The 26,548-nt window shown below is 48.9% G+C and overlaps 1 non-coding gene across 1 annotated transcript; it reads left to right on the top strand.

Annotated features, from left to right (window-relative positions):
• Positions 1-3,061: 3,061 nt before the first annotated feature.
• On the top strand, positions 3,062-3,134 carry TRNAV-AAC (transfer RNA valine (anticodon AAC)). Its single transcript has one exon. It is a non-coding gene; the product is annotated as a tRNA-Val (tRNA).
• The last annotated feature ends 23,414 nt before the right edge of the window (positions 3,135-26,548 follow it).

Below are 26,548 nucleotides of genomic sequence, written 5' to 3'. Positions count from 1 at the left end.
TTCCGAGTCGCACGTGGGAATCGATAAACGGCAACCGATGTACTCGTCGAAATGCAACGCGGGACTTCTTTTGCGTCAGATCGAGGTGCACCTTTCCTTCTCCTTTTGCCTTTTTCGGCCCTTTACCCTTACGATTTTGTTTTTAACTCCGACAAACCCGCCGCCAGTCGCTTATTTCGGTTCGCACTTTGCTCGAAATGCACAAACGCACGAGAGAAGGATAGAAGGACGAGAGAAGTTTCGTATAGATTCAACGAATTCGTTGATTTATCGGGGTACGTCTGATAGGTCGATGCATTTACGGAAGCGAAGGAACTTGACGCGAACCGTATCTCGTTCGCGGTTCGTCCGTACACGCACGAACGAAGAGATTCGAAGCGGGCGAACGCGAAAGTACATCCGCGAGACAGTTTTGCCGCCACGTACGTTCATTGTAACCACGCACATACGTCTATTTCTGTCCTGACCCGATTCCTTTTCGGCCGCTTCTTTCGTTCCTTGACGTCAGAATCTCGAATCATCTCGGCGAATCTCAGACGGGTTCGTTCATCGTTGACCGAAATTTCATCTTCACCTTTAACCGCTCGAGTCGGTAGTCTAAAATTTCCTAGATCTCGCTGTAGTAACTTCGCTGTGGTAAATGCGCGTGCGTATTATCGGTGACACTGCAACATCCTCGTCGGGTTTGCAGGTCAGAAACCGTGCTTACTTTTAACGAGTCGCGCTACGGTTCCATCGGTATATCGACGTGTCCCAACAAAAAAGAGGAGAAAATGAAAGAAAAAAAAAAAAAAAGAACGGGAGAGAATATAAAACACGATCGATGGACGGTAGGGTGGAAATTGTTTGGTAGAAAGCCGCGAGGCAACATCGAACGATTCTAGGAAATTCCTGGTTGCGCGACAAATTCATTAGGGAAAGTGGCGCGACCGATTAATTAATTAAGCAAAACCGTTTGCATTGACCCGCGTGCGCTCGGTTGCCGCAGCGTTGCGTTAATCAATATTTTAATGCAGCTACGAGGAAACAGTCGCCGCAAATATGCGTCCGTTTTAATGCATCGCCAGTCGGAGAGAATTATGTCGTAACCGAAGCCGATTTACGTTATAAATTTCCCGTTGATTGCCGCGCACCAGTTTCGCCCTTCCTCGGCCGCCCTTCTATTAGAAACCGGGCCGATACCGCGCTCGTAAAACGACAAAACGGCCACGGCGACCCGGCTCGCTGGAACTCGCGTTCGTTCGCTCTCGCGGCACCCACTTCGGTCAGAGAACATCGAGCGATAATTTCACGCGTCTAAATTATTCGCTGCTCGGCGAACAGAGAGAACGCGACGTAACAAATTCGCGTGTAAATCGTCGCGCCGTTCGTTTTTACCGCCACTTTGTTATCGACGCGAGACCAGCCGCCCTGTCTCGATGACTTCTCGTTTATTTTTTATTCCGATAATTTCCGCCCGAATCGATCTCCGCGAGAAAAACCAGCGCGAGCGAAACGGAGCGAGTACCGAAAGTTCTCGATGAACGAATGGACCCGGTATCGCGCTATCCGAACGTCCGGTTGAAAGGAACCTTGGACGAACGGTTATCGCGTCGAACGACATCGGGCGGAGATCTTTTCGTTAAGCGTAATTAGCAGAAAAAATGGTAACGCGGAGAAGCGCAAACGCGTTCACGTTGGTCCGTGATTGATATTTCCGAGGAACGTTGGCTCGCCGACCGATTTAACTTCGTTAAACAAACAAAAACTTGAGAATGCTTTCGTTCCAGCGGAATGATAAATTTTGAAGCTGGTAATAAATTTTCGCGTGTGGCAAGCGTCCTCTCGTAACCAGGTCATCGTCATTTTTCAAAAGTTCTCATCTCGGCCATCCCCTGTCAGCCGTTCTCCGAGGAACGTAATAATCTTTACGTAATAAGCTTTGCTCTGGATCTTTTCGTTTCTATTACCCTCGCCGCGTCGAGGAAACCTCCGACGGTCGATGCGATCAAGCTCCTCGTTCCGAAAGGGAAGAAGATCGTCGATCGAATCTCAATTTCGAAACATCGCGAAAGTTCGCTGCGATCGTCGAAAATCGATTTTCTGGCACGAAGATTTTTCGCGATGATTCGAACGACTTGGCCAAACGAGTCCTCGGGTCAGCGCTCGGACTACGAGTTCGCAGCCCCGTCATCCTTCGAACAGCTTCGGTGGGTGGAATCGACGATCGACTGACAGCCAATCCGTGAGCCCTGTTCCTAACGATAAGACGAAAGTTTCGATTAAACCGTGAATATTTCAAGGCAAACGAGAGAAGCGGAGAGACGAGCGCACGTGTGTATCGAAGCGCAGCCGTCGACTAACGTCGAATCTGGCGAAATCGAGTCGAGCTGTACCGATCCGCTCGATACGAGATAGATGATGCGAGTTTGTTGTACAATTCGCAATGTTGATAACCCGCAACTTGTAACATTTCGTAATGTCAGTTTAATTATACGAGAGGTCTCGAGTTAGATTACTTTTTGCGGTAATTACGCAACGTTTACGGAAAAGGTATACGGTAGCGAGCAATGGTCGCGGAATGAATTAAACGAGCCATGCTATCGACTCCCATTAGCCTCTATCCTGCGATACGTACCAGTTCTCTGTTTCGTTGAACATTTTTCGACACTCTCTGAAAGCGTGGCCAGAGATCGGATGGCTTTGCTCTCTCTCTCTCTCTCTGTCTGCTTTATTTTCTATCCGAAATTAGATATTATCCGGCTCGTGCGTGTCGGATAAGCACGTAGGTGGGCCATACACGCGTGTGCATTATTGCGCGGTCGTGTGTGTTATTGCGCTTTGTTATCAGATACGGAAACGACGCCCGTGACATTTCAATTTCATGCGACATAAAATACCCCCGCGACCGCATTTACTGCTTACACCCACTCGTACACCGACTCCTACACGGATAGACAGCGTAGGCGCGCGTTTCGCTCTTATTATCCGCTTCGTTAAAGCAACGTTCCACGATCAACGAAAGGAAGCATCGAGTTAAATTCGACCTGAGATTCGCAAAGAGATCTTCCGCTCTCAACCAGTTTCCGTGGTGTAGTGGTTATCACATCCGCCTAACACGCGGAAGGTCCCCGGTTCGATCCCGGGCGGAAACATTTATTTTTTCCAAAAGATTTCGCCGTTCTTGATAAATTCTACCATCGTTGTTCGCCGCGTGTTTGCGTTTCGCGAATAACGCTGATATTTCTCGTTCGTCCGACGCGAATGTAAAATGTATAAACAAACGATACTCTTGACGCGCGGAGTTCGAGCCAGCGACCGCCCTATATTTTCCAGTATCCTTTTACATTTTTAAAACGACAGTGTTCCTTGAATTCGATATAAAGGTATCCGTCCGACGTTATCGTGTTACACGTGCGCGCTAGTCGATTACGAATTCGAGCGACCGCTTCTCCGATCGCAAAACGAGAAAATTTAAACGAGACGACGAGAGGCGTGCAACAGCGAGCCGGGAGAGTCGCGCGAGCGACTCGATTAAGCGCGAATTAGCGATCGCGGTGCGCGAAAGCGCATACATTATGCAGCAGCCTTGGTGTAACGATCGCGTAAACCGGACACTGCGGAGTACGGGAGACAGCTATCGGGTGCGGTGTTAAACTTTGATCCAGGTTCGCAGGCTCGAGCGTCGCGATCGCTCCACTCGATCACTAGAGATCGTTCGATACCGGTTCGATCGTGCTGAAAATCGAGCAAGTTTGCGGTGATCGCGTCGCTCCTCTACGACGCCAAAGTGCGCGTTATCCGTGTTTGGTAAGCGGTATCGGTAGACGCGGAGCATCGTGGAAGAGAAATCTGCGGGGAAGAATCGAACGAGTAGAGAACAGGTAGAGGCGTGGAGTTCGCTGTCGAACCGCGAACGGGCGTTGCGGTGGAAAGATTTGGTGTTCGCAACTTCTGGTACTCGTTTTACCGGGAATAGGAGTAGCCTCGTCGAGTCTTCCGACCTCCGACCTCCGTCCTTCGTTTTTCGCGACTTCTCTTTTATTTCGCGGCACCGCTACGAGTTTCACGACGGTCTCGCTACCCTTTTTCCACGACTGTGTCGGCTCTCTTTCTCTCCGACGGCAACGGCGCTTTTGTTGTGCTCGCGTTTGTCGCTCGTGCACCGTACACAATGCACCGCTGCGGAATAAGAGGAAGGCTGCACGCGACGCTCGTTTCTGCCTCTCTAGATAGTCGCGGCCGAGCCAACGAATTAACGCAATCGTTATGCGGCAACAGAGAGACTGGACATTGTTTTCTCCGCCCTCGTCTCTGCCCTGTCTCCTCGAACCTTGCCGCGCCTCACCCATGGCATGGCCGTCTCTTTCATTCTCTCTCTCTCTCTCTCTCTCTCTCTCCCTCATTCTTCTTCATTGTTCGCCGGTATATTTTCGCGCAACGAAATTGTCGCGCGGCACCGTTCGATATCGACGCTTTCGTGCGCGAATGATTTCGTTAATTATCCGCTCTTATGGCCGATGTTCGCCGGTCCCCTCGTCGTGAAGAATCGTTTCGCGAATTCGATCGCTATCCCGTAAACGAAACGAGACGGCACTCGAGATCGATAAGCCCGACCCAGATTGGTTGCTCGTCCGAGTCCGGAAACGGGAAACAAGAAAGCGAACGGTCCAACGTTCGCCGCGTAGCCCGATATCGAATCATCGGGAATGAAAGACGCGGCTGATGCTTCCCTCGGAAAGGTTCCGCGACGAAAGAGGTAGAGGAGAAGGTTCAACGCGTCGCGCGGCCCGTTCCTATTCTCCGTCTGCGTCGTTTCTTGCGAGCGCTTTTTCCCGGCAAAGTCTCCGAAGCCGATCAGATTAATTCCGGAGATAGGGAACGAGCGATAAGCGCGCGATCCACGAAGGACGACGCGCTAAGGTAATTTAAAGGGGACGGCGAAGACCGATCGCTGGAATTCGTCCGACCTCGAACGGGTGTTTCTACCTAAACCTGGCGCCGTTCCAGCCAAGAGGGGAATGCCTTGGCCGATCGTAAGTAAGAGCGAATCTGTTTGATCGCCGCCTCTTACCGTACGCGATCGCGCGTCCACCACGCAGACAGAAGTTCGTAAACGGTTCGATGAAGAAGGAAAATGGCGATAAAACGTTTGGCCGCGTAAAAGCAGGGGAGCGAAAAGCAGCGCTTGACCCGCCAAATTCGAGCCGTTAACGCAAATTAATTTAAGCGCAAACAAGCGAGGGCGCAAATAGTTACTTTTGAATTTAAAGCGACTCGTCTTCTCCGAAGAGTTCGTCGAGCTCGTCCTCGAGCATATTTGTCTTCCGGCTCGTCTACGGAAGCCAAAGCGTCGAGAACTCGCCGAAGATTTTCTCCCTTTCCCGGCGTTCGAGCGCGTTACGTTCTAGCGGCGGGTTCGCCATCGGGCTCGAGTACTTTTCGTTCGCGTTCCCGCGCCTCGTTCCTCCACGAAATGCGAATGTCACGGCAAGCGAACGTTACAGCCGCGAGAGCGCCCATCCAGGAATCCGCCGGTTCTTCTTTAATTACCTACTTCGCTTTCTTTCGCCGCGATATTTTCGAGTGGCTTTTCCTGCCGCGATTACTTCTCGCGCGCACACCTCCGTCCGACTTCGCGCCTCGCGCAAAGTCGTCGAAATTTCCAGCGAGAACCAGCCAGCTAAGGACCACTCCGCTCTTCTTTCCACGCAAATTTCCACGTTGGCTTGGATTTCGACGTTTCGAAGGATATAGATATAGATATAATATTCGATATAGATATAATACCAGCAGCCGTTTTTACCGTAAATAGAAACTCTATCTCTCGCGGTATTCGAGAGATATAGTTTCGGAAAAAATCACCGACGTTTTATCAGCAAAGAAAAACAGTTTCAGGTTAAGAAGCTTTCTCGAGTCTCCTTTCATCCGCTCGGAGGAAAGAGGAAAAATTGCGTTACATATTTTGAGAGGAAAGCCTCGAACGTGGCCGCGAGGCAGAAAAATGACGGTTCGTCGATGGTTTGAAACTTTATATCGCAACTTTATAACGCTGATCGATCGCAATAGCAATCGCATCGGTTGCAGTTTATCGTTGCATCGTTTATCGATCTTCGAAAACGACGTTCTCCGAGACGAAGAAAGCCGAGGCACGATTTTACCATCGCGATCCGATCTATGCCGGTTTTCGTAGGTTTCCCGAGGTCGGGACGATGGCAAGGTGGACGGTAAAGCGACCGCGAAATCCGCGCTATCGCAATTTCCACTTGGCTGAAAGCTCTCATCTGCCACGGTAGGCTGGAAAAAGATATAACGTCGAAAAACGGCGTTCCACTCGTTAAAAGAAGGGCTCGCGTTAGCCTGATCTACTTTCCTCCTTTCTCTCTCTCTCTCTCTCTCTCTCTCTCTCTGTTTCTCTTTTGCCTTTCGAAAGAACGTTCGCCTTTTACAAAACTCGACGTCGGCGAGAATCAAAGACGCTCGGAGAAACCTAAAAATCTCGCCAGCCTCGCCGATCTGTGGTTGTTCGATCGAAAATTTTCCCGACCTTCCTTTCTCGAGAATTCCCAGCTTGGAGTCGTAGATAGAAATTTCGCGCGTTACATCGCCGCTGTCTCCGAATACGAGATAAGGGGGAAAGCAAAGCGAAGCGTACTTAACACGCCGTCATCGTATTATGTTTTGAAAGTGGTACCTCGAACGTCGAAGGTGTCTGGAAACGCACGGACGCGGCAAAGGTCGCACACCGAGATAACGTTTCGCCGTGAGTAGCAGCGGAGCAAGAAAAGAAAATCGATGGCCGAAAAGATTCTCCCGTTCGTAGTACGCGCAACGCGTATCCGGATCAGAAATTAAACGTTCCGGCGTAGAATTTTCTTCGGAAATGACCGGAGAATAAAAAACGGACGAAAAAGGCGTCGGAAACCGAGAACCGCGCGATTATTTGTGCTCGCTCGTCGAAACGCGTTTGCATTCGGTCGAACGAAGCTGGAGACAAAAAAAAAAAAAAAATAGAAAAGAAAAAAGGAAAAGGAAATCTGCGAAATTTTCTGGCGAACTTCTAGGCAGCTTCTTGTCCGGCCGATGAAAACGAACGCTCGGAGCGGAAAAAAGATCCGCGCGAGACGTATGGCGCGTTCCAGCCATTTTCCAAGCACTTTTTTAATCGCAATCACCGTCTCGTCCATCAACGTCGAGTGGCTATATCGAGAGTATGGATAAATGTGGCTTTCTGCACCAGCGACCAATGCACCGTGCCAGTCTTCGAAAAGTCGAAATTCGATGTTAATCCGGCTTTCGAACGGTTGTTCTAGGCAGTTTCCAACGTTTCGTTGGTCCAGCGAAGCGACGTCCTTGCCTTTGGGATTCGTCGAGCGCAACGGCTAACCGGAAACAACGATCCTTCGCGTTTGTATCGTTCCGCTTAACTTTCTTTTTCTTCCTCTTGCCGATGAAATTTTATCCCTTGCTAACCGTTTCGCTTTAACGACTTTTAAAGGATAAAAGGCACCGTAGCTTCCCCGCTTAATTCCTGAAACTTCCAGTCCTCTAGATACGCGGCAAAGCTGGCTATCCGGTGAGTTTGCGAAGGAAATCGTTAGCGGTCCTCCAGCCGTCGTACGTACGCGTACAGTCGTATCCACGGCGAAACTGGGACGAACGTTTTTGTTCCGAGGCAACGACTTCTCTCGCGATAAACCTAACGCGTTATAAAGCGAGTCGCGTATCCTGCAAACGGTTTTCACGTCGGGCGAAAAAAGGAAAACGAAGCGGCGACAAAAGCAAGAGGCGCTGGTCGAGCGAGTTCCGCAAAGGACGTCGTTGATCGTTCCGTCTTGATTCTTCGTTGAATTTCGCGCAAGCGATATGGTTCATTAACGCGACTTCTAATTGTTCGAGAGAGTGTGTTTCGTAGGACTGCGAGACGTTGAGACGCGCGAACGGTAGCTTTCGACTGTCAAAGGAGGAAAGAAACGCAAAAAGTGAGGGAAAAAGAGTCGGTAGAGAAGCGGCTGCTAAGTGGAGGAAAGTTTACGGTGACCCCTCTGAGCCGTGTCAGAGACGGTTACGAACCAGACATTTTCCACTTAATGGTTAGACCGTGTTACGCAAGAAGTTGAAAAATACGGACATCGTTTTAATAATACCCTCTCAGTGAGCGAGAAAATTCGTTTACCACGTGTCGGAGTACGCGACGAAAGAACGATTCCGGTTTTTGTATCGGGCAAGCCCGCGTCTCGCGCAACGAACGAACCGCGAGTTTTCTATTCGAAAACCTGCGAAGGAAGAAAAAAAAGTCTCGCGTTCGTAACGACGAGGAGCGTTAAATTCACGAGACTCGATTGGCTGGCATGGCGGATGGCGAGTATACTCGGGTGAACGAGATAAATGGCGGATAAAAGGAAAGATTCCACGGTAAGTTTTCTCGCACGGAATGAAAGCCGATCGAGCAGCCTGCTCGTTCTTTTTCCACGGTAAGCTCCGCTCGGCTTTTACGCCCGTCGGTAAACACTGATTGCATCCTTCTGTGTTAAAGCGTTGCACGACACTTTGCTTTCACGACGCTGTTCGACCGTGCGACTTTGCATCGTCGCATTCGAAACGTCTACTCGCAAAGGCATTCCTTAACCTAGCGCGCGTATGCGTCGCGAGTTTGCGTTTCACGTTCGATCGAACAAAATCTCCTCGATTCGATCGGTCTCGCAACTCTGCGCTCCACTCGTTACAAGCTTAATCCTTTCGCGCGTAAAATACGTAGGAACGTAGGACGGAACGTGGAAGGCGAGAGATTTAGATGGTCCGACTATCGCGTGACCGCAACCACTTCTAACGAGCCAGTGGCGCAATAGCATCAAAGCCGACACGAGTGCTCTGCCATTTCGTGCTGGTTAAATTGGTTACCAATCGCGCGACGATTCGTCGCGCAACCATGCGCTATGTGCATGCATACGCACACGGACGGACGCTCGTAAATCCACGTAAATCTCGAAATATCTAATCTACGCCTACCGATCCAAAGTTTTATTCGACCGTGACAACGCTCTCCGATCGTGCGACGGCGCGCCAGCCGCGATCGCGTTTACACATTGGCAGATCGAACGATCCATCGATTCTTTCGCCGTCGTGATCGGCGCTTTCGCTTCTGATCCGGATCCTCGATAAAGCTTGGTCGGTTTCGAGCAAAGTACGCGGAACTCGCGAATCATCGTGAAACAGCACGATCTGAATCGAAGCGGACCATATTCTCTGACAATGTCAGCAGCCCCTTATCCGCCTCTCGACGAGACTATCGCATCAGACACGTGGCAAAGAAAAGAAACTACAATTTCCTGTCGACGATCGATCGCTCCGAGTTGGTCGTTGCTTCGATGAAAATGACTCGATAGTGCGCGAACAGGTGTGAGCACTAACGAACGTTACTTTGACCGTTGCGTGCTCGTGGTCACTTTGCCTGCCTCTAATGCGTCGCCGTTTAATAATCCCTCTGCTTCTCGTCCGTTTCCCACGCGATTATAACAAAACGTTGCTCGGTTCGTCGAATCGCTCGAGAGGGAAGATTAAGCGGCGACGTTGCTTACACCGTCGACGACTCGCGCGGCAAATTGCTTTATAAAAGTCGAATCGAGTCTTTGCTTACGCGCTTCAGGTAGAAAAATAACACTCTTCAAACACAGCGAGAAATTTCTCGTAATTTTTTTTGATCAGTGGCAAAATGGAATATCCTTGTACGGGTAAAGTATGCTTCGCCAACGAAACACGCATACTCGATGTACTTTTCATACTCAAACTCGTATATCTTGAACGTTAACGCGCTTCGAACGAACCGTAATCGTAACCGTATTCGGCATATTTCTACTTTCACGCATTTTCTGCATCTACTCTACTGTCGCAATTTATTTACGCGCTTTACCAGCGCTTCGTGGTCCGTTTGCGAGAAATATAAGACGACGAGCGTATACTCGACGGTGTGTTAGAACTGTGCCAGAAAAAAAAGCCGGAATAAAAGTGCAATCGGTAGAAGCTGAAAGAGGAAAGTATCGGAAGTGGAGCTTGTTAGGTTGTATAAGTGTCGGAAGGGCGCGTACGAAGCGACTTGCCCGTTTAGGAGGCTGAAATCGAATGAACGTCGGTACGTATTCATATATAGCGACGGCATGTAGCCAACGGCAGGGTGGCAGGCAGGCAGGCAGGCAGGCAAGCAGGCAGGCAGGCAGGCAGGCAGGGAGGCAGGGAGGCAGGTAACCGAGGGAGCTCAGTTTGTCTCGTTGCACGCTCTGCATAAATGTGCAGCGATGCACGCGAGAAACTCCACGCCTCGCGTATCGACATACCGACGCGCTTCACGAGCTAAATGAATTTTGAATTTCGCGTGCGTCACGCGTTCCAGTTGTTTATCATATATACAAGCGCGTGTTCGACTGGCGTTGCTCGGGCAAACTACGCACCCATACCCCTAAATTGCATCGACTTCGCGCTATCCGATCCTCATATTTTATCCAAACATCCAAACGGCCCGTGGATCGTTATCTCTCTACCGAGCTGTATTTTATCCTGACTACCGTGCAAACGTCACGATAACGAGATGTCGGAGAAACTCGGTACAAGCAACGCGAATAAATGTTAAGTAGCCTTTATCGTTACAGTGGTAAAGGCACTTAACGCGTGTATATATACATCTAAGGCGAAATACGGACTATCGCGAAGAGCCGAGTGTCGGCGTTACCGCTTCTGGCGAGTGTATGTATACGCGAACCGACGTATATCGGTCGTATGGCGTCGCAGAGAACGCGGAGGAATCGAGGTACGCGGCCTCGTCGGTTACTCCTGTCCGGCAGTTACCATCGTCGAGTGGCGGATTATTTGTCGACGACGGTGTATTCATCAGGCCCGCTGCACCCCCGTGACCAATTCGTTCGTACTCGTGACAAACTCCCCTCGATTCTCACTTCGATGTGGATACACGCGCGAACGCAATCTCCTCTCGCCAGAAGCGAAAAAGTAAATCGATCGTGTCGTCGAACGAGCAGAGATAAATTATTTGCCGAGCCTCGATCGTCACGTTCGACGCTTGAAAACGTCATTGGGTCGGCTGTACGAATGGTTTCGAGTAGCCGCGATCGATGGAGCTGTTCGACCGAGAGATAACCCGATCTATATCGAAGCGTATCGAGCAAACGTAGAACGTTAATGTAAATATAGGCGCAAAGGCTTCGCGGACGCGCGTAAAAGTAACGCGCTAGGAAACGACGCGACGGTAGTCGGACGTATCCATCTCTAACGTCCGCGTAAATCCCTCCGTGTCCCGTAAAGGTCTAACTCGTCGTTTATCATGCGCGTTACCGTCCGTACAGTTTTCGCTTTCCCCGGAGACAGATATCAGCCGAACGACCCGAAAGAACGCCAGTAAGCAAAAACGAGATCGATCTTGCTTTTTCTCGAATTAATCGACTCGGTGACGGCAAACGGCCGGCCGATTACCGCTGCTGCGAGCCAACTAATTGCCACCGTGTAATCGCTCGTGCGTTTCGTATTATCGCGACTTTAAATTACCTTTTCTATCGTGACAAGGTAATTTGTTGCGGCGACCTCGAGAAAGAACTCGCGGGCCACGGGTTACGGTAGAAGGTGGCTTCGAGGGACATTGCGCGTCACGGTCGCAGAAAAGAAAAATACCACGGCGGTAACTAAACTGGATTATTTAGTAGCGAGCAGCGAGGAGACGCGATAAAAAAGGGGAAAGAGAAACGTGTCAACCTCGTTTTTACGGGAAACGCGATACACGCGTATGCGAACGTACGACGCGTGACCATAAATCGCCCAACAGCCGTAAACTCCATTCCACTTGGTTCTTCGTACTCTCCATTTTCTCCGGGGAGACGCGCTACCGAAATGGCTCTCGCAACGCTATAACGCATAACTCGCGCGTTCCTTTGTACTTCCGATAAGCTTTCGAGCCGGCGTAAGCGCCGCGATTTAAATTCCAATCTATGCTTTAAGATACGATCCGTGATTACGACGGAACAAACGTTTCCGTTGCGACGTCGTTCGCGCGGCGAACTCGTAACTCGGCGCGGTTTACGGAATCACGCGGTCTCGCCGTGTCTTTGACCCGATGGCGAAAAGCAAAAGCCACCCTCTCTCTCTGTAGAATCGTGGGAAAAGGCGGAGAGCTCGCGAACAAAAGGCATCGGAGGGGGGTATTTTCTGAGACCACGCCAGAGGACGGCGAACTCGCGTGTGTAATTTACATGCATAATCGTGGTCGGCTTCGTTACGAACCTGCCTACCACTTAGCCTGTTGATCGGCCCGCTATTCCCTCTCACGCCTGCCTCTGTCAATTAGTATTTAAAATAACGTTCGAGCGTTCCAAGTGGCGGTTGCCGCTGTTTGCGATCCTGCCCGATGAAAATCGCTCGTCGACGTCTCCACCGACATCGACTTATCCTTCGTTTACGCGATAAAGCGCGTAACATTCTGGTTTGAAAGCAACGCAACTTGAACGTCAAACGCGCTTCACGCTCCTATTCGAAGTTTTGGTCCTATCGTTACGTTTAACCTGAAATTATTTCGTAATTCTTCGTCGTCTGTCGGAAACTTGGATCGACGATCCGAATTCGAAGACGAAATATAAATTACGATCGTGTGGTGAATACGAGAATTGAAATCGCGAGAGTCGTGGCAACGCCAAGGGTATACAGCCGATTATCGTTCTGGCGTCCTTCCGGAATCGTGGATTCCTTTCATAGTTGCGCGCCGCGCAAGAATCTCGAAGCAATTAAGACGGTCGCGGAGCAATGCTCCGTGAGTTAGCGTGTCGGTACATGCGCGAAGCGGACCAAAGCAAACTCGAAACGGAACAGAAGCGTACTCGTGTCGAAATTACGCGGTGTAGTGACCGATAACCACGCGTACGTTCGCAAATGCGCAACCGTGCGTACTTGTGCCGTACGCGACGTCCGCTAATTAATCGCTTTACGTTCGTCTTTCGTTCGACGTTGCACTTTAGTTGGCAAAATTTTGGCAACGGATCGTAGAAGCTGGAACGTGGAAGACAGTCGCGATTAAGCGCTCCGACAAATTGCAGTTTAGCGTCGTTACGTCGAGTTTCTCGACAATGCGTTCTCCGTGTTTACGCGGCCATGCCCCGCGCCTTCGAATCTGCCCTCGGTCGTGTAATGTTCCACGAGCAGCGCGGATTTATTCGGCCGAAAAACGCAATACGGAACGACGAAACGCATACGGTCGATCGCATAAATACCGATTACAGCTGAGAAACCTACATCCAAATTTGGATAAGAAACTTGGTGAATGTTTCGTAATAAATAAACGGTGGACTTTTATGTATTGGCGAAAAATTTGAGAACGTAAAGATTCTTTTACTTTGTAAAAATACGAATTTGCATCGATATACGCAATCTAGTGGTAAGGATGCGCGTGAATCGGACAAAGGAAAGACGGAGGCGGAACTGCTGGTAATTGACGGGAGTCGACTTCGTCAGTGGGTCAGCCCGTGTCAGGTACAGTCGGCGCGAAGTAGAGCAGGTAAGCGCGAGACGCGGCGGTACCGAAAACCGTTCGACGTTCGAACAATACGAGCAGACATTTTCCAGTCGTTTTACGTATTTCGCGCGAAGGATTTTACGAGGGGCTAGTCGACCGATTCGAGAACCGGCAAGAAAAAAAAGAGCGAAGGAGACGAGCGTGAAGTTTTGGCGAGCGAAAAGCCGTGATACGAGGGGCGAGAGTTAACCAGGTGGAAAGAACCGCGCGAGTCCCTGCCGAGCCGTTCGAGCCTCTCAAACGACGCTCGACGCTCGAGCTCCTCTAACATCGCTTCTTCCATTCTAAAAAAAAACCGCTCTGCTTTCCGATTTAGTCGAGGAAAATAAGTGACATTGGCTGCGAATTAACGCGGAGCGGACGTGGTTAAATTCGTTAAAAAATTTTGGCGTCTTTGGAAGAAATATCGAAACGCGCGCGTTGATCCAATCGACGAAACGATGGCGGTCTTATCCCCTCGGACGGTTTCTTAATTCACGAGCATCTACCCATCAAATTGCCTCCAAGTACGGCGAAAGTAAGCGTCAGCCCCGAGGGAAGATTCAGTGTCCATTATCGATATACCGATATATCGAGTTAAGGGTTTTAGGAAAAGCTAGTGGCTAGCAGCTCGATGGACGTAGAATTCGATGACAGTAACAAAGTAATTTCTCGATTTGCGGCTTCGACGAGGAAATATAGTAAAAAGTAGAAAATTGGTAAAAATTAAAAATCGAGAAGAATGACAGATTCTCGCGTCCGTGTCGTAAAGCAGCCCGACTATAGCCTAACTCGACGGGTTCGTCGCAAAGACCCTAGAGGCGATACGGGGGAGATATGGGAAACGGAGCGACGTCGTGCGATTTCATAGGCGTGCTCGTGTCGCATTGACCTCCTTTTCCGGGGCAACCAACGATGGTTTAGTTTGGTTTCATTTGGCTCGATTCGGTTTGGCGAAGCTATTCGCGGAGGGGAAAACTGCCGAGCAAACAGCTCGGAATGATTGCCAGTGACTCGGTAATCAGGGTTATCCGAATGTTTCACCGCAAACCAGAAACAAACGAACGGAACGAGTAGGCTTGGCAAACAGGCAGCGTTTCGTCGACCGATGATCCGACGTAGGCGATTTTTGCGTACCTGGCCTAGCATCGACGCTCGTTCGACAGAGATCCGAAGCCCGTCATCCTTGCGGTTGTTTCACCGCGTTACACGGCTGCCGGTTAAGTTTATCAATTTCTTTCGTTTCCGGCGGTTACCCGTTCGTTCGAAAATCGCTGGCCTGTCCGTGCTCGCGCCGTCTGTCCATTAAACGATCCAATACCGCTGCACACCTATGAATTGCAATCGTTGCACCGCGGCAAAACCATTCGACGATTGCTTTATAGGTTGCATCGATATTCGGTAACTTTGACCCATCTAACTGTCAACTTGGACGTTCCGGTAATTAATTCGAGGTCGCGTTTGCAAGCTTTGTCGCCTCGACGCTTTTTCAAACTGCCCAAGTACATCCCGACACTGCGGTCGTTCGTACATCGGCGTCCAAAGCGTTTGTCGTCTCGATCGATCGACTCGGTCTCGATCGATCGATCGGCCGATTTCCAGTTACGCGAGAAACCAGTCTGCGATTCACAGGTAAAACGGTTTTGGCTGTATATGAATAATACGCTGGCCGGTGTAGCTTTTCACCGTTTGCCCATCGTTTCAGCCAACGTACGGACTTTATCGACGTGGCAAAGTTTGCCAGTTTGAACGACAATCGGGTAAAGCTTGGACGGTCCTAATTGAAATTTCTGGCTATTCGCCCCCGTTAATCAGTCGTATTCCTCTTAGACCGTTGTCTCTAACTCCGGGCTCGCTAACCTATTTCGATCGCGACGCACGAAATTCACGAAACCGGTGGCTGCTCCTTGGCCAAGATTCCGGTTAAGAGGGTGATTTAGAGGTTTACCCGGTTATCCGTTATTCCACGCGAGGTTCGTTGGAATTTCTTCTTCGGGGCGTAGATTCGACGTTTCCCGGCGTAATCGAGTAAAAAGCTAATTCGGCGCGCGGTACGCGTTAATTTTCGCGAGCCGGCGAAATTGTGGACGTAAATTTACAAGTTTTCCTTGAAACGGGCAACTATTCACACCGCCATGCATAAATATTTCCCCGAAACACGTAGCCCCGCGCGTTTTCCGTTCGAACTGGAAGAGAGGCACCGGTGTCTTATTTAAATGCAAAGGGAACTTCCTAATGAGAAAATTAGCCGAGCGACGCTTGGTCGACGAGGTGCAGCGCTGAAATTTCGCGAAACGCGGAAAATCAGAATGAAACGTCGCTTGTTCGCTCAAAAATTGTCTGCGCGCCGAGTTTGCCTTTCACCACCGTCCCGCTATGTGGCTATTCCGCTTTAAGATTCTTCGTCGAGCTGTCGTGTACAGAGTGTCGCAAAATACACCACTCTGCCAGATATATAATACGTACATGCGTACACGTATGCGGATAGCTGATACTTGTATCGGATATCTTGTAGTTTCTATATATACGATGGTTGGTAACTGGTGGTACAAGCGGAAAGGGGGTGATTCTACGCGAAAAAAGAAGTCGAAAATATAGAAAAAATTTTTTTTTAACTTTGTTTTGTTTTTTTAAATTTTTCCATCGAGACAACGATCTACAGTGATATCCGTTATAACGAGACGCGATAAAGTGCACGCGTACCGAGCGAAAATTCAAAGTCGATTTTCTCGAAAACAAAGCCACGAACGAAAAATTTTTATTCTATATTTTCGACTTCTTTTTTCGCCTAGAATCACTCCCTTTCCGCTTGTACCACCAGTTACCAACCACCCTGTATATTTGTCAAATTCGTTTGAAACTCGTGCAGTATAACGACGATAGACGAGCGTCGCGCAACGGTGCTAATCAAACTTCAAAACGTTTCGTATAATAGGAATATATTCGGGTAAAAGAGCTGTAATGTCTCAAATAATCCAGAGTAAGGAGAAGAAAGGATGTTCTATTCGAAGCGAAGTTTAGTTTTATTTTAACAAGCAATACCCAATGCAAAAACTGACTACAACATCGTCGTACGTCTTGTTCTCGCACTCGGTTCACAACGTCTGTCTTCCCAAGTCCAAAAATGCTGACCCTCCACTCTCGCACCCTTCTCCCACTCCTTTATTCATTTAGCTTTCACGTCACCAAGGCATACATTCTTACTTGCACTCTCTCTTTCTCTTTCCCTCTTCCCAGCACTCTTACGATTCTTAGTATACACCTTAAATTTACAACTTACACTATCCCGAGAAAACTCGAACTTAAATATATGATGGACCAAGCGTATACCACCCTTTTTTTTTGATATTACAGAGCTATCTAATAGGAACGTTGAACTTTAAGATCCTTCCGTTCGAGATTTCGCGGTCAAACTATGGAATATAAGCCGGCGAGGTCGACCGTGTAGAAACTCGATTTCCATTAGATCCGCGTTGATAAAGATAAAATGAAAAGAAGGGAACGAGTGGGTGGAGCGCGACGATCGCGATGCATGCTAGAAACGAGTAATGGAGAAAATTAAACGGCGCAAGGGGAAAGGATCGGACGGTTGGTCGGTGGTCGGACAGGCCGCGTGGCGACTAGCAACCAGCAACAGTAACGGTAGCAACTATAAACTGCAACGCGATAACGGCGTCCGTGGCGTATTGTGCGCATTGTGCGCAATCACGGAACTCGCGGCAAATGCACGGGCTTCCTCTCCAGCGATACGTCACGCGACGTAAATAATCGCAGATGCTACTCGACGCGTAGAAACGTGACGCGGCGCTCGGCATCGCTCGGCGCGATAACCGCGATCGGTGGGACGCGAAACCGTCGCTTCCAGCGAAAACCTAATTTCGCCAGTCGCGCCACGGCAACGCTCCGCCCGGGACAGTCTACTTCGTTTCGCGTTTAATTGAAACGTAACGCGAGAAGGAGCAAAAACTCGAGCGAGAATTGAATTCGTGATCAGAGAATCAACTAAACTGCTCCGAGCATGTTCTTTCGCCTCTTCTTCTCCGTCTTTTCTTCCTCCACTCCACTCGACTCCACCACGTTCTCCGACGATTTACGATAGTTTCGCCTTTACGCCCATATTTTAAACGCTTCCTCCTCTTTTTCCATCCTTATAATTGGTCGTCCTTTCGATCCAAGCGCTGTCGTTGTCCACTGCTTTGGAATGTCCCGCTTCCCTCGTTCCGAACATCGCGACTCCAGTAACTCTTCTCTCGAAATCGATTCGTACGTCGTGGTCATTTTCAGTGTCCTCGGATGACCGTTAATTCGAATTCGCCTCGATTTGCTGGATCGTTGGCCGCGGGATCGAAGCGAACGAAGGAACGGGACGAGACGAGAAGAAGCTGCGCGGAAGAAGAACGTTCGCCGAGCATCGTGCAACGTTTACATTTTCCATGAGCGTTGCACGGGAGATAAAATCCCTAGGGCGGTACTGTTGTTGCCCGGAGTTGGCGACAGCTGCGATTTATCACAACGCAAATGTAACAATTACCGGGAATACGCGGCGAAACGAAAGAATAACATCTTGCGACGATGAACGCGGCGGGAGCAACGATGAAAAACGAGCGGTCGCTGTAGGAACGTTTCCTCTCCTTCCGTGACGGTGGACCATTTTTGCTTCCCATCGTATTCGGCGAATGAAAAGATGGAAAAAAGAAAGGGAAAAGGGGCAGAAGAAAGCGAACAAAGCACCACCGCGTTCGTTGTACATTCGCGCGTTGGTCAAAGTTCAAAACAGCTTTGTGAAATCCGAGAATTAACGAAGCGCGTCGAAAAATGTTTCACTCGTGGTCGGTCACGATAGTTGCGCAACTGCGCAACTGCACAACTGCGCGACCACCGGCAAAAATGATTCCACGCGATGTAATTTTTTTGTCGCCGGCAGCGATTCCTTGGTGGAGATCGCTGGTCGTCCGGTTTTTTTCCATGATTTTCCGAAATGAAGAATTTTCGCGACGCGGAAAAATTTCGCACGTTCGGCGGATGGAAAAAGAAAATTCACGCGACAGGCATGTCGTTAACCGAATTACCTAATCGAAAGAAACGTTCGCACCGGATAATAAAGCGGGTGGGCCGGAACGAACGCGCGAGGAGAGAGCAACGTTGCCATCGTACTCTCTGGTTAGAGGAACATTTTCTTAGGACAGAGATTTTCTCTGCTAGGAAGCTGTTCCTGCAGGAAATTTACGAGCGAGCGTTACGCGATCACGGGTCTCGTCCGTGACCTTACACAATAGAAACCTGATTGTGTAACCTGGCTGTGTCTCCCCATATCTCGCCACTGCGCAGGAAAAACTTCTCTTATTCAAAGTGCTCTATAGAAGGAGAGAAAGCGAAATCAACCGAGAGATCGCGAGTAAATAACGTTATATAAAATACAACGGTTCGTTCTGCTTTTATCTGCTTCTCAGATGACTCTGGTTCACGCGAGAAAGTTCAATTGAAGTTCAAAGCGTGACGTAAACGCCATACCACCAACTATGGTTAACAGATCCGTGTTGGATAGATGGAACAGAGGCGATGAGATAAAAGAGTTCTTTCGCAAAAAGGTTCGCAGCTAATTGTCGCTAAATTTTCCATTTAACCGGAGCATCCTTCGATCGAAACGTTCGACGACTTGGAATCGATACTAGTCGTTGGAATTCGACGCGCGGGCAACAAAGTGAGCGCAATCGACGTCGTTCTTGCCACGTCTCCGTTTAACTCGATCGCTCGAAGAAAGAACTCTCCGTTTCTCGTTTAGAAAACGTTGCCGTTGCGCGACAGTTTTTCCATCCGAGTGATACACGACCGAAGAAAGTCGAACAAATGCGACGGAGGCGGAGCGTTGACGCGACGAAAGGAAAAACGTTGGTGGCAGAGTAAAATGCGTACAGAGATCTCGGATGCTTAATAAGTCTGTAACACGCGTTCGCTCGACTCGAGGCAACTCGATCGAACGCGAATCCGGTCGACTCGATTCCTCGCACGAATGAAATTTCCCTCCAGATTCTAGATCGATCGAAACACTGGTAAAGCGCAAAACAGCGATTTAACGAGTTGTGCGAGTATTTGTGCGCTTTGCTCCGAACACGGCTGTTTCTTCGATAAAAACACGTGGAACGTCCTGTTTTCCACCTGAAAATTGTCCTCGGACTGTGCTTTTTTCGCGGACAAAACAACACATGGTAATCGAGCAAATGAAAACTCGCCGAGCGAACGGAAGAAACGACGGGGGACGGAAGCGGGACAGCCCGAGTGGATATTCGATCGCGTTCGTCGCATCGCGCGCGTTTCAACGGGAGAAGAAAGGGGAAAGCAAAGCCAAAAAAAAAAAAAAAAGGACGAAAAAAGGCAAAAAGAAGGAAAAATATGCGAAAGGGGAAGGGGGATGCTGCTGTTTCCCTGCCATTTCCATGAAAATTGAGCACTTGGAGAGCTGGCAGCCTCTCCAGCTAGCTTCGAGTTACTCGACAACTCGACCCGCGTTTTACTCGTGACGGGCTAGTTTGAATCCGGACGCGAAGATTTCGAAAAAAAGAAACCAAAGGAGAGTGGATGGAATCGTCGACGTTGGAAAATAATTACGTAGCGGCATGATCGATAGCGATTTCGAGGTGGCGAGCAGATGGATCGTTCGCGACCCGAGCTTTTATCGGCTCCACTCTCTTCCGTAAAAACTTCCCCAAAGACGATAATACTAACGTAACTCGACGGTGCCCGGTTTGTTGTCCTATATCGAAAAGCTTTCAACGGCTTTTAACGAATTCTATTAATTTCAACGTTAACGCAAAATCGAATCGGAAGACCGCGCCATAGTTTGGCTCCGGCTTCGCGAAAAGCAAAGTTGGTCCTCCCACGACGTAATCCAATTGCCGCCAAAGTATTTCGAGAGTGGACAGTTGCACCGAAAGGAATATCAGCGTAGCTCCTAAGCAGCAGAAAAAACACGGCGCGATGAAACTTTGCGAAAACTGCTTATTCCGCACGCGCGATCCGTCGTCGTCGCGCAGACGAGTCTTTGAAAGCTCGCGTTCAAAGCCGTTCTACTACCTTCTGTCCCCGCAGAATCGAAAGAAAGCAAGCGAATTCCTCACGGAAAATTATACTTTCGAGAACTGGGGCGAATCTACTCCGTCTAGATTCGAGTTTCGAGTCGGAGCGTCGCCTCGGCGGGCGTGAGCGAGCGACGACAAACAAAACGATACGCGGAACAGTGGCTGATTGGAACTCGCAAACACGAATTTACCTCACGACCAAACTCCTCGAGAACGAGCAACGATTAATTTAGCATCCGCGTTCGCGGATAATGAGACCGACGTTCTGCGCACGGCCGGAAACAAGCAAATTAATTAACCGGTTGATCGGAAATCTCTGTCGCAGTCGAATGACATCTTTACCGCTTCTTATTAGACGTACGTAGATTTTTGTCGCTCCTTGTGTCCGACCTAGACGCTCTGTCCGTCGATCTTCTCCGATCGCGATCGCGCAATTATTCGAAGCTTCGTTGACGTTGCGACGCATGCGACGAATCGTTCAGCTTTTGACGATCATATAGATCTACGCTATTTAAATAAACGCGATCTACTGATTTATTCGCGTTGAATGTAGAGAAAACAGCTTTTGCCAGGTTACGCGTTATACGCAACGCAGTGACAGATCGTAAACGGGAATTCGAATACTCGTGGTTCTGCGATAGAAACCATTCGATTCCCATTGGAACGCGATAGAAGACGAATCGATAAGAGAGAAAATTCGAAAGTTAGACGCGTAAAAGTGGAAGAAGCGAAATAACGGAACGCAACGACGGATCGATGATCGTAGGGGAAAAAATGGGAAGCGGGAACACATGGAACAGGTACGTACGGTTTAACGGGAAAATACATATACACGATACGATATCGGCGAAACGCTGGCAAGAAATTCCAAGACAGGAAGATTATTCTTGGAGAAAACTGCAACACGGCAGTGTGTAACGTTATTACTCTTCGACTGAAAACATAAATTTCCTCTCGAGATATCATCGTCTCGGGGAACGTCGCTTTCGGCTCACCGGTCTCTCTCGGATAGATATTCGATCGCGATCGTTGCGAGTCGGAAGAAACGGATAGACCAGACACGAGACAAGTATCTGGTTTCGTAACAAATGTCGGAGAAATGAAAGGATAACGATGAATCACGAGTCGTATAAAATGAATTAATAGAGGCTGTCCAGAGCCGGTGGTATTCGTTTAAATTACAAAGTTTCAACGTACGTATATCGGTATAGCGCGTAATAACACGGAATAGCGAGAACAAGAGGCTGATAAATGACACCATGGTAAATTAACCTTTCAAAGGTCTGCCGAAAATAAAGGTGTAACGCGGCAAGCTATGGGACGGAAGCTGAACAACCTTTCGAAAGAGACTTCGAGTTGATTAGCGAGCGGGATCCTAATTAAGTAAGTTAACGCAATTACCATGCAGGCAGCCGCAGCGTCCGTAAGTCGGAACCCGGTTCGTTAGCTACTTTTGAAGTAACCCCCGTCTCGGCTCGCCAAATTTACGAATAATGTTCGCTCCGTGTAAATTTTCGGCTCGACCGAATGCAAAATGCCCAACCACCGGCCACACCCTCCGCCCCCCTCCTCCCCGCCTCTTCTATCAGCCGCGAGAATTTCCCTCGCGTCTCTGCCGTGTCTAATTCGAACGAATTAAACGCGCACTTTCGTACGCGTTTAAAAAATGCTTCGCCAAAGGTACTTGGAAGGGAGAAATTTCACGGTTAATTTCAACCACGCTGCTAACGTAACAGAGTTTCTGCGTCGTTACGATGTTCGAAGCGCCGTCGTGACGGCGATCGTTCCTCGACGAAAATATTTTTTCCAGTTTTTATCTCGCAACTCGTTCTTTCGCCAATTACCTCCTAAAGATTCCACTTGGTTCGCTCGGCCGATTTTCGTTTTCCGGAACGAGCTTCGAAGTTTCCGTTTCTCCATATCGGACGATGTCACGATATACGTATAAATTAATTCGCCGAGTGGCAAATCGTCTTTCGATTGTGCGATTAGATTCGGCGAAAAATTAGCCACGACACGACACGACACGACACGACACCTGTTTGATCCAAAGTAAATGAAATGAAACGCGGAAAGCGAGAGGTTTCGCCGATTCGATCCTATCGCGGACTACCGTGACAATGCAAAACGCTTTTCGTCCCTCGACGCTCCAGGCGTTTAATAATCCATAGCGATGTCGAATAAATAGGAACGGTAACTGCGTTATAGTACGCTTTCAAACAAATCGACCGAGCAAATTGTTTTTTATGGTAGCACGGTTGATTCGTCGAAATCGCTTCTCGTGCCACTGCAAAAGGAACCTTCGTTTCGTCATCTTCGATTAACGTTTCCTTCGGTGGAAATACACGAACACCGCTTTGATCCAGAACGCAACAGAATTTCCATCCGTAGAAAAGATTACTATCGCGTTCGAACCACGTGTCGCGAATACGAGTAACCGGCTCGCCTTTACATCTTCGATTTACGATAATTGCTACTAACCTGGGCTCGGCTATACCGATTATTCGACGATGCAACGAACCTTTTTCTTTGCCACTGCTAGCGAAGAAGAAATTGAATTTCGATTTCAATGTTACGTGTGCTCGATTGGGTGTTGGATATCGGTGCTCTTCGATCGCGAACAGCTGACTTTTTTTTACGCGAATTAGCAAAGATATTCGTGCAACACAGGAACTCGAGGTAGATCGATCTTTTACTTTCATTCGTCCGCGATGTTTATCCGTCGTAGTTGAAATCTCCAGTAAGCGAGAATCTATGGAAGAACGTCGTTCGATCTCTAAAAACGTTGTCACGCGTGTCAAACAATTTGAAAAAGGGCGGACGTCGCTAGAGTAACCGAAATGTTGTCCGATAAAGCAAGAGAACGCTCTCCGGTAAAACGAGAACCTTCTCCGATAAAACAAAGAACTTTCCAACTTTTTAATGCGAATTCGCGCGAGGGAAGTCGAGGGAGAAATCGAAGAATCTGAGAGGACGTCGGGATCGGGTGGTGGAACGTCAAGCAGGTAGAACAGGAGAAACGCGTTTCGGTAGCAACTCCATCGACGGCGTTGTCTGTCAATGATGTTGAGCCACGGCGAGGGTTATTCGACGTTACGCTATTAGGCGGAGTATTCCGGCACGGAATTACAAATCCATCGCGCCACGGGACAACCAACTTGACGAAATAATCCGCGTATAAGGTGTCGCGAAAAAAGCGAGCTCCGCTGTTCCGTGTTTTTGGACGGACGCCAAGCGCGCTTATTAGTCCCTGGACTCGCTCCGTTTTAATTTCGAAGCTGGTACAACCTGTGAACTTTGAAGTTCGCTTAATAACACGGCCTGTGCTTATTCGTCGCGCTCGCTCGTACATTTGCTAGCGAAATCGCAAACGGAGCCATCAGGCTTATGGATCCGATGACACAACCGATCTATCTGGCTAACGTGGCTATTGAAAAATATTTATAACGCTTTCTCTGGATCGATCGATACGATGCAACGATCGTTAAAGACATAATTAGCCCAATTAACAGCTGACCGCGATAGGCAACTAACGCGCGTAAAGCGTAACACGGTTGTAGTTTATTAGACGAGATCGAAACCGATTAGCGTTGGCTCGCGAGCCAAGTTGACAGTACGGAAAATTCCGACTCGCAAATAGAAAGCAAGAAACAATAGCGTTATCGAGTAACCATCCTCGTGGAACCGGTATTCGGGGATAAAAACCGATCGATCGATCTATGTATGATCATCGTTCGCGATACTCGTTCGATCGTCTAGCCAACGATTTTACGAGTACGATTGCGAGACGATTGGCAGAGAGGTTCTTTTTATTATTTCTGAACATATCAACGATTACGTTCGTCGAGGCGAGCGTTTTATTTTAGACGCGAGTCGCCGTACCTCGTCGAGTTCACTTGGGCCAATTGCTTACCAATTCGATTCATTTTCCGATGCAATTTCATCTCTCGTTTCCAATGCGCCTACGCTTGTCCTCGATACACGCAACATTCCGACAAGCTACTTTCGTATTGGAAAAACTCGGCTCCACCGAAACTCCCAATCGTCACGAATACGCGCATTTTATAATTGCTCCGTTTAACCAGAGACTTTGTCGAAATAACGATTATCGATTCTCCAGAGTTCCACGGTAACAAGGACCTTGTACGTACCGACGTTACTAACTTGTCAATTTTTTAGAACCGTTAAAACAAGATAAAAATTCTAGGAGATGTTCAGCTAGACGCCAAACACTCGCTCGGCTGACATCGTCGTAAAACAGCGTGCAAATACGATATGATATTTTTTAAGAGTCGAACGTTACGGTTTACTATATATCGATTAACTGCGGCTACCAGGACGTAAAATGTATAAAATTTATACGGCAGTGATCGTGGAACGTATCGTAGTTGCTGATACAAACAAGCCTGTATGATCAGAAGGGTGAAAATAATTTGCGTGACTCACCGTTCGCCTAAGGACAGTCCTAATGGTCTCGACTTCTTGTCTCGTCGGCCAACGGGCATAGACCACGCCGCTGAGCAGCAGGATAAAAACGGTGATCCAGATCGTCCATGCCAGGACGTTCCTCGTTCTGGCAAGAAGCTTCTGGGCGGTCCGCGTCGAGATCACTTCTTGCGGGGGGATCTCGAGCTTCTGCGCTTTCCTAAGAATATCCTGGAGTCGTCTCTTAGCCTGCTCTACATCCGGCACCCCCATTTTCTTTACGTTTATCGCGCCTCCACCCTGTTCGTCGATCCGCGCTTCGAGCTTTGACCTCGCAGGATGGTAGCCTCCCTCGGTGACACGATTCAGGATGGAGACGTTAAGAAAAGTACGGCTGCAAACGCGTCTCGTACAGGTTCATCCTCGTAGTAACGGCCGGAGCGTCGAGTTCCTGGAAAATTTCATTCCGTATTCGCTTCCTCCCTAATTTCCCTTCTACCTTAAATTCTTTAAGCGCGCCCTTCAAACTCTACCGGCTATCTGCGTGTCTTTCTGACGTGCGACCTGAATCGCGTATTTCGACTCGTAAAAACATCGTCTCTCTGATCCCGCGATTGATCGATCGCGAAGAAAGTATAATGATTTTTTTACAAAATTAAAGGCAAAGGAATATGTTACGAGAACTGGCAGATTCGCGGTTCTCTGTACGTGCGACGCGAGATTATAGTCGATCAGTGTTTTTTAAATCTGCTCGGAGGTTTGTAATTTTTGCGACTAGAACCGTCGTCGATAACGTCCAATTACACGTGTCGAGAGTTCGCGGTAGCGACTTAAGAACAGGCCGCTAAACGGAAGCGAGATGGAATCGAGGTTAGGCGATTCGACGCAAAACGAGTGGGCATTTAATTTCAGCCGAGGAAGTTCGCACTAGCGATCCTAACGTTGCCACCCCCTTTCCCACCCCTTCCTCTTCTCTAATCGATTCTGAAATTATTCCCAGCGCACCACGGTAATTACCTAATAATTCCAGGATCGATCCACCGACAGCACAACGATGCAGCGCGAGGGAGAAAGAGCCGGGCAAAGAGAAAGAGAAAGAGAAAGAGAGAAAGCCCGCGAAAGTTCGACCTACTTTCCGGAAGGGGCTGGGATTACAAAAGGTTCGCTCGCGCGACAGACGCGGTAACGTTTCGCGCCGACTAATTATTCTCCGTCGAGTTCGGCAGTCGGATTTTTAATTATCGACGTATCGATAGAACGGAACCGATGCATTCGTTGTTCGACCGAGTCGATCGTAGCAACGTTCGACGACCCGATGTTCCAGCCGGAACGGTGAATCGCGCGAGAACGTTTCGTCGTCGAAAAAACGGTCTTTGCCTTTCCATAAAGTTATTTCGTTCGCGCCACTAGCGTTCTCTATTTTTAGCGTTCTCTGATTTTCCCTCTTGGTACCAAGCACCGGGTCGATCGTCGGCGTAAATCGCGAAAAGAGAAAAGAGACTTAAGGCGACTGGTGGAGCCGCGAATA

This window comes from Bombus flavifrons, chromosome 5, assembly GCF_040668555.2.
Source record: "Bombus flavifrons isolate JBK064 chromosome 5, iyBomFlav1_principal, whole genome shotgun sequence".
NCBI classification, from domain to species: Eukaryota; Metazoa; Arthropoda; class Insecta; order Hymenoptera; family Apidae; genus Bombus; species Bombus flavifrons.
The sequence above is the reverse complement of the archived record's forward strand: the minus strand, read 5'-3'. Positions and strand labels throughout refer to the sequence as shown.